Genomic DNA, 8726 nt, shown 5'->3' with positions numbered 1-8726 from the left:
TCACCTGTTAGTTTAGGAAGGGTACCATCTACATATTGAAAAACTTCATTATGCATTTATTGACACCACATTTTGATAGACCATGTAGAATAGTTATGTGGTGTTAATTTTTGAAACTCAATATTTCCCATTATGCAATAAATGAAAGATATCAGTAGAAAAAGAGGAACACAACACCAAGACACTCCCTTGCTTAATGAAGAAACCACCACAAAATGAAAGATTTTGGCACTTTATACCTAGTATGATTACAATAGCCACTTGCCAATTTTGGCCTTAGTGGTCTTCTAATTTTCTATTTACAACCTCCTTTTGGAGTTCAAAATTGGAACATTATAATGTATCTTAGATATACAACAATTTTGAATTTATATCAAAGAATTACAATGCAAAAAAGGACCTAATTCTAAAAGTGATAGTTTTGTCCACACAAGCCTATAATCTGATTGCAGATCTAGAAAGTAGACAAAAAAAAACACTCTAAAAAACATGGAACCTAATTTCGAGTCTAGATGAGCCCGTACAAAGAATTTGAAGTTGCAAAATGTAGGATTGGATAGGTATAGTCACCAAAAACTACAATTTTTGACAAATCCATGCACTAAAGCCAGAATAACTACACCACTAAAAAGTTTAGGAGTTTCTACCAAAAAAAAGAAAAATTGCACCTGATTTGAAGCTTGGATGAGTGAGATGTAGCTTCCCAAAGTTAGACTATCAAATCAAAAATGAATCTGAAGAGGGGTCTGATCAAAAAATCACAAGGTTAAATTTGATGGTCAAACAACCATCATAGCAGTTATAATTTGCAAGTAGATGACAGTCGTATGACTGTCAATTTTAACATAGCAAAATGGTGATGTCAGTAAAAAATTGGCCCTTGGATGATGTTAGCAGTGTATGGAAAGGTACGGTGAATGATGTGGCAATGTCGTACATGCTAACAAGGTGGGTGAGGTTTAGGCCACATGTCTTGATGACATGTTGTGGGCCTAATGTGGGTTTCCACATGTCTCTACGTGGTTGTCCATGTGGTGGATCAACAAGGGGTCGTGTGGCATTCTCAGCACTTGCTGCATGGAGCGATCTACATGTGCCATTGCCAGAATATTCTTCATTTGTGGTAGGTCAATGCAGGCTGAAGGATGTAATTTGCAGTCATTTCCAAGAGCGTTTACTATTGCACGTGATCGCTGGAGTTGCGAGTAGTCTGCAGTCACTAGCAAAGGTGTTGCCGAGGGCCAAGTTTTAAAATGTTAATTGGCAATGATCCGACATGCATTCGGGGTGTGCCTTGTGTGGTGAATAAAAAGAAAAAGGCCACATAACTCAAAACAAATATTGCTAGGAGAGTTGGAAGAAGTTCCAGTGTGAGGTATTATTGTCGAATTCCCGTGAAGTGTTGGCCAGACTGCCGGTTTAAATGAGATTTGATGGAAAATATGTGATGAAGTTCACCAAATTTAATGGTAAAAGGAATATGCTGAGTTCTCACGAAATATTCCACCTATAGGGGTTGAGATTTCACCACCCAATTCCTACAAAAGAATTTTCTCTATAGGCCCTATTGGCCAAAAAAATTCTGAAAATACAGAAATTTGAAAATAATTGCAGAGAAAAATTAATTACAGATCTAAAAATAAAATAAATTGCAAATCTAATAGATCATACCAAATTTTTAGATTGAGGCCTTCGGGTGCTGATTTGCAAAAAAAATTTGCCTCAAAATCGACTTTGACCTAGCATAGGAAAATTTATATTTGATTTTCACCAAATCAATGCTCTGAACACAATGGTGGGGTTTGCTTTGGTTCTAGATGCTCCCAATTTTTGTATATACTTTGGATTTGAGTCGAGGTGTCCTTGGATAAGTGAAGCAAGATCAGTTTCCAATGGCTATGAAATGATGCCTCTATGGCTCTGATACCATGTAAGAATTTGCCTTAGGGAAAAATTCACCCAATACCAAGAAGCACAATAACTAGCACAAAATACCAACAAAGTATGATCAAAATAACAATATAGTATTCAATTCAATTGTATAGTACACTAGAGGTGCCTCTATATAAAGGCCTCTATGATGCATCTAGAATGCCTAGGAGTTAGCAACATGATAAGTCTTACAACTAGACACATGTCCACTAGGTGTGGATTATCCTCCATTAAGCATAGGAGTTAGTGTGACGATGAGAGGATAAACCTACAAAGGTGTAGCACACACAATTATGTTGTAGATGCCACGTGCAAAAATAATAGTGTGAACGACTGTGTTGTCAACATGATGACTTAATTTTTTATGCAAACTCTAGTGTTGTAGGCACCGTGTGCTAAATAGAGTGGCTTACTCTAGTGTTGTCAACATGACAACTCAAATGAGTGCACAAACTCCTAGGTTTCTAACCTAAGAAATAATAAAATAATGTATTTATCTAAGTAAACTTAAGTAAAGCGCAGATAATAATTATTTACACTAACAAAAAGAAGGAGCAGTTTTATGTTATTGATTGTGGTCTACTTTGTATGAGTGAAGAAATGGAAGTTGTGGTCCAGCTAGGAAGAAGAGATGCGAGTTTAGAAAAGACAAAGAGCCTAAGTAGATTTGACCAGGAATAGGTAGTGTTGTTTTATAAATCAATATTTTTGTTGTTCCCCAATAGTTGCAATAGATGAAATCTGTTAACTAGATGGATCCTAACAAATCGTTATTGTAAATATTGTAACAACGTGACACTTTTGCTAGTGTTCAAAGTTCTTTAACAAGGCCACTTATAATAGGGTAAAACCCCTAAAAGGGCTAAAGGTAAATTCCCTATTATAGTGACACCTAATAGTGTCTTTGAAACTACTAATGAGGTTAAGCTCCTAACAAGGCATACTTTAAAAGAGTACAAATTATTTGTGGGTATTAATCCCCACCATGGTTTTGAATCAAGTTGAGTTTCCACATAACTAAAATATATTTTTCAAATATGGGAATGATCTCATGTGATGGATGCTTTTATTTGATGCATTTAAGTTGATTATTAGTTAGAGGTTAAAGAGGTAAAAAAAATTGTTTATTTTGATGATTATTGATTCACCCCCCTTTGAGCAATCTAACCACTTAGAACCAACACTTTCTATCTATTTTTTCGGTATTTATAAAAAATTCTATTCTAACTTTTTATTTTGTATGCATGTTATTCCTATTCTAACTTTTTGTTTTGCATACATGCCATTTCTATTCTTATATTTAGAAAATTGAAGAAAAGTAGAAAACAAAATTTCTATTTCACTTGTTGTTCATGCAAATTATTTCAAAGTTTAAAACTAACCTAATAAGCTCTATTTTCTAATTTAAACAAATTGAAATCCTATATTTTTTAAAGATATACAAGAAATATTTCTATTATATTTTTTTACATGTGCATGTTATTTCTATCCTTATAATTGGAAAATTTTAAAAGAGTAGACAACAAGTGAGATTTACTTTTCAACATTTCATAATAGAAACAATTAATTTTTATTTTAAAAAATAATTCATTAAATAGTCTACTTAAGAACATTATAAGCGGAAAAAATGATGAAGTTCTATTCAATATAGGCATCCAAAATCGCTAACAAAGAAGCTCCACCTATATTGTTCTGATACAAAATAAATTACTTGAAGAAATCTATTTAGTATTTCTAAAAAACATGGTAAATTTTAAAAATTAAAATACTAAATTAAAATTGAAAACCTATATGTAAAACTTTTTTTTTGATCGGTAAAAAGCATGAAGCCCTACATATTATAAAACCTATATGTAAATTTGGAAATGTCAACTTGCACATCAATAAGCACTATGTTCATGCTATAAATCACTAAGAAAAATAAATAGTAAAATAAACTTTGTTTTCAATTATATATTAGCTTTATTTTGTACTTTTTGTGATATTTAAAAAAAAAAAATATTTCAAATTTTGATCTAAACAATTTCTATATAGTCAAAGACTTACAGACCAACCATACCATTGAAAATGATTTCCTAAAAATATTTACTAAAATATAGAATGGGATCTTCTATTTTTCTTCATTTTGAAAAGTTGGATATTATTTAATTACAATATCTCATGAGGTACTAACCTTAAATAATATAATCTCAACACCATTGAAAGTAATTTTTTTTTAATAAAGATTTCTACCTCAAGACAACATCTACTCAAACAATCTATGGATTGGAGAGTATGAATTCATTTTGGAACAAACTTGATGGTCAAATAGAAACCTATGAGAAAGAAAGTGTACAAAAGAAACTGATAGTCAAAACTATGTATGAAAAACTTTAAGAAATAATAATCAAATACTATAATATTATCAATGCAAATTTCATCTATATGTAATAGGTATTCATCATCATGAAAGATGAAACAAAGCATTAACCTTTCAAAAAAAATTCACCAAACAAATATAATTTTATTTGAGAGCTTTATTGCTGGATTAGATTATGTGTAAATTTTTTGTATCAATGTTTCGAATCACACTCAGTGATCCATCATCAAAATGAGAAGAGTAGAGGAGATAAAATGAGTTGTTGCAAGCCCAACAAAGGATAAATAAGGAAGAAGGGGGCACAACATTCAAGACAACCGGTGGGTCAAATTTTTAGAACAATAAGTTTATTTATAGAAAAAATAGGCTAGAAAGTAAAATCAAAACTAATAATAAGGAATACAATAATGAAAACAATAATAAAGATAAAAACACATAACATGACTACTAATAGAAGGAAATACAAGAAAAATGAAAAAGTATATATATATATATATATATATATATATAACGAAAGTTGAAAAAACTAAAAGATAAGGAAACAAAAATAAATCTAAACATTAAAATTTATACATATATCTATATCTATATATGTATGTATGTATGTATGTATGTATGTATGTATGTGTACACACACACACACACACGTGTGTGTGTGTGTGTGTGTGTGTGTGTGTGTGTGTGTGTCAAAATGAATTATATATATGTATGTATGTATAGTTTATCAAAGTGGAAAAAAATTATTATTAGTATGATTATTATCATAAAGTTTGTTGTGAATAAAAAAACACCTGGCTGGCAAGAGCATATGCTTAATCAAGTGAATTTAGAATTGGCACATGCTTGATTTGGTAGATTCATAATTTCATAATAAAATACATAGAAATTGAGAGCTAACCCTCACTTGATAGGATGCATTGAAGCCAATTCTACCATTGTGATATCTTGCAAAATGAAGCAAAAATTAGGATATACAAGTATTAATAGGCTATCATTATTTATAGTGATAGAGGCAATCTTGAAATCTATATTAAATTAATGTTGTTTTCTACACCTAAAAACATAAACAAACTTCAATACTTGAGTAGATTTTTAGGCAAGCAATGTGCTTTCTGCAACCTCTTTCATGTCACCACCTGTCTCGAACTCTACCATATAGTGATGATAATATCCCTTTATTTTAAGATAAAATAACATAAAAGAATACACAATTAGATCTTGATAACAATATCATAATTTAACTTGTTGTGGAAAATATCTCATACACGTATCAATTGATGAGCTTAAGGGGTTTTCTAATGAACGGTTCATAAGGCACAACACTTGGTGAAGGTTTTCAATTGGAGTAGTACTGGGATGGCTAACCTCCCAGGAGGTCTTGATACTTTACCTTTTTGAGCATCACCTAGATCTAATGAGTGCCAAGTGTTCCATTTATTCTCATGAGGGATGGATTCATGTGAATTAGTACTCATGAAATATGAGTCAATGAGTTTGACTCAAAAACTACACAATTACAACTTGATAGCAATATCATAAATTAACTTTGATTCTCTAGCGGTATCTATGAGGGAACCCGATGTGAATCGAGAAGATGAAGAAAGACTAGATCTTTGCCTTAAATTCATTTGAATTGGAAATGCCACGCTTCATTTTTTCAATGAAAGAATCTCCACAATATTTGGTATTTCACCTCTGCCACTTTCTATATGTGGAGACAAATTCTCTTTTAAAAAAGCATTACAAAGGTGAAATGGTATTATTTGTAGTTCTAACTCATCGCACAAATCATGTCAATCTAGCTATTATGAGAATGCAAAGCATTTCTTTTTTCTTACACTGTTACTTTTGTTGGGTTCCTATAAGGTCTACTACAATTGTAGGGTTGTGCCTCTTTGTGTAATGATAATTAAAAGCACTAGAAAAAAAAAAGGGATCAATTGAAAGCACACAAAGTTATTTGAAAGCATCAAGTAAGAAAATGTTCATGGTAATAGTAGTTTGTACTCTAAAAATAACTATGTGCGATAAAAGAAATTTTAGTATAAAAAAATGAACAAATAAGATTAGTTTAATCATCTTGCACACTTAAAAGACAATCTCAATGATTCATTTTTTCAAAAGTCCATACATCTCAAGTAAAAAGCAGACCTCAGACCAATAACTCTAAAAGTTGCATAGCAATCATACTTAAACAATAAATTAAACTATATATAAATATAAATTTTTGTATAAATAATTAATCAATATTAAAATACATGTATATTCAATTTTTAATCTTTAATACTATATCCGCATATCCGTGGAGCTCCTATATATACTCGTAGATATATTTAAGATATTAACTAAATTAATAATGCTATATATTATATTAAAATAAGACAGTGCAGCGCCCTCTTTTTCTTCAGCGTGGCAATTTACAGGTCTATTTTCCTGCCACGTTTTCCCTCGCACCGAATGCATCAAGGAGATAAGGTGTGACGTGTTTCCAACTCTTCATAATTCCACCTGAGTGGGATGATCACAAAGGAAACCAAATTATAAAATCTGTTATAAAATTAGTTATGAATTCAGTGTGCCACTAAGAGCTCCTCACTAGTTTTTGATAAGATATAATGATGTACTGTCTGCTTTTGTGATCGTCATCATTAATGGGTTGCTCTCCACTTTCAGTGCCTATATTACAACCAATTGCTAAAAATGATCATTCACATAATGTACCAGTCCTGCACCATGACTTGTCTTTGGGCGTTCTTTCTTTTCTCTGTGTACTGGGTCTCTTCAATACCAAGCTGCAGAAGCCGCGTAATCACTGTGGCTGCTCCCCTCTGGAAGGATCCCACAACACTCCAATACGTGATGGAATTCGAACACCAGACTCCCCTGAAGAAAGTAAGAGTGGTCGTAGATCTGGCGGGAGACTTCCTGTGGCTCAACTGCAAAACCTCGGCATACAACTCCTCCACGTACTTTACCATCCCGTGTCACACTCCTCTCTGCACCGCCTCTGGATCTGCCCTCCACGGCTGCGGGGACTGCTCGAACGTGCCGCTGGGAACAAAATCCTGCGAAAACGACACGTGCCGGGAAGCGTTGACGATTGGAGTGACGGGAAAAGAGATATTCAACGCAGAGCTCTCTCAAGACAATGTTGCGGTGTATCCGAGCGATGGAAGGAGGGTCTCCCTGGCTTCCAAAATAATCGTTCCCCAATTCGCCTTCGTCTGCGCTCCGTCGAGTTTGTTGCAGGGACTGGCAGAGGGGGCGGTGGGAATGGCGGGCTTGAATTGGGCGCGGCTGGCTCTGCCCTTTCAGACCACCGTGGCACTCGAATTAGATCGAAAATTCGGGTTTTGCCTCCCCGCCGGCGACGCTCCCGGAGGCGTCTTTTTCGGTACCCCGAATTACCTGAAAGGCCCCGACAAGGAATTCCCTTACATCAAGCTCAACTACACCTTCCTCCGCACTGTCAGATACCCCACGGAATATTACCTGAATGTTCATAGCATTCAGGTAAACGGAAAGAAATTGGCCATCGATCCGGAGCTGCTGAGGTTAAGCTTGCAGGGCAGCGGCGGAACAAAGCTGAGCACCGTGGTGCCGTACACGCAGGCTGCTAAGCCCATCTACACCGCCATTCGTGACGCGTTCATTAAGGAAGCGGAAGCCATGGGCATCTCACGCGTGGAGTCGGTAAAGCCATTTGAAGCCTGCTTTGACGCCACAACAGCGGGTTCCACTAAAACTGGACCAACCGTGCCACTCATCGATCTGGTTCTGGATAACGAGTACGTGTTTTGGAGGATTCACGGGGCCAATTCTGTGGTTAAAGTGAAAGAGGGAGTGTTGTGTCTGGCTTTTGTAGAGGCATGGAAATACTCGGCTGAGTCGATTGTGGTGGGAAGTCATCAGTTGGTAGACAACCTGCTGCAGTTCGACTTGATTGAGTTTAAGCTCTATTTCAGCTCATCGTTGCTCGCCTCCAACACGGCCTGCTCCAATATCGTGTTTGCCTGACATTACAGCTTCCCTGTTTTCAAATCGATGTAGTCACACTGATGTGATTTAAAGAACACCATCAATGCTTAAACTATATTATTACAATGACTTTAGCATCTTTGAATGTGATACCTACTTAGCATTTCATGCGTCTGAATGACCTTTATGGAGATGTAGATTCATGTTTTGGACACTCGGTCGGAGGTTATTCGTAGGACCAACATCCCATACACATCGTTTTTATTAAACTTTAGGATTCATTTGAAGTTACTTTTCAAATTTGTACTGTTCGACTTGTTATGTCTAGGTATGACATGGCATCCCAATCTTGACTGAGAAGAAAGGTTCTCATCCATGATCTATTTATGAGAATCGAGGGTTTTTATAAATTTCCAATTGAATTCCAATTTTTAGCCAATATTTACATTTACTTCTT

The 8726-nt window shown here is 34.7% G+C and overlaps 1 pseudogene across 1 annotated transcript; it reads left to right on the top strand.

Moving 5' to 3' along the window:
- Positions 1-7003: 7003 nt before the first annotated feature.
- Positions 7004-8395, top strand: LOC149571344 (putative aspartic proteinase GIP2 pseudogene; annotated as a pseudogene). The gene has a single exon (XR_016358498.1). The product of XR_016358498.1 is annotated as a putative aspartic proteinase GIP2 pseudogene (transcript).
- Positions 8396-8726: the final 331 nt, after the last annotated feature.

The sequence above is a fragment of the Cupressus sempervirens genome, chromosome 2 (assembly GCF_028749045.1).
Source record: "Cupressus sempervirens isolate cs-2001-9-10 chromosome 2, ASM2874904v1, whole genome shotgun sequence".
Taxonomy (NCBI): Eukaryota; Viridiplantae; Streptophyta; class Pinopsida; order Cupressales; family Cupressaceae; genus Cupressus; species Cupressus sempervirens.
This window is presented reverse-complemented; position numbering and strand designations above follow the sequence as displayed.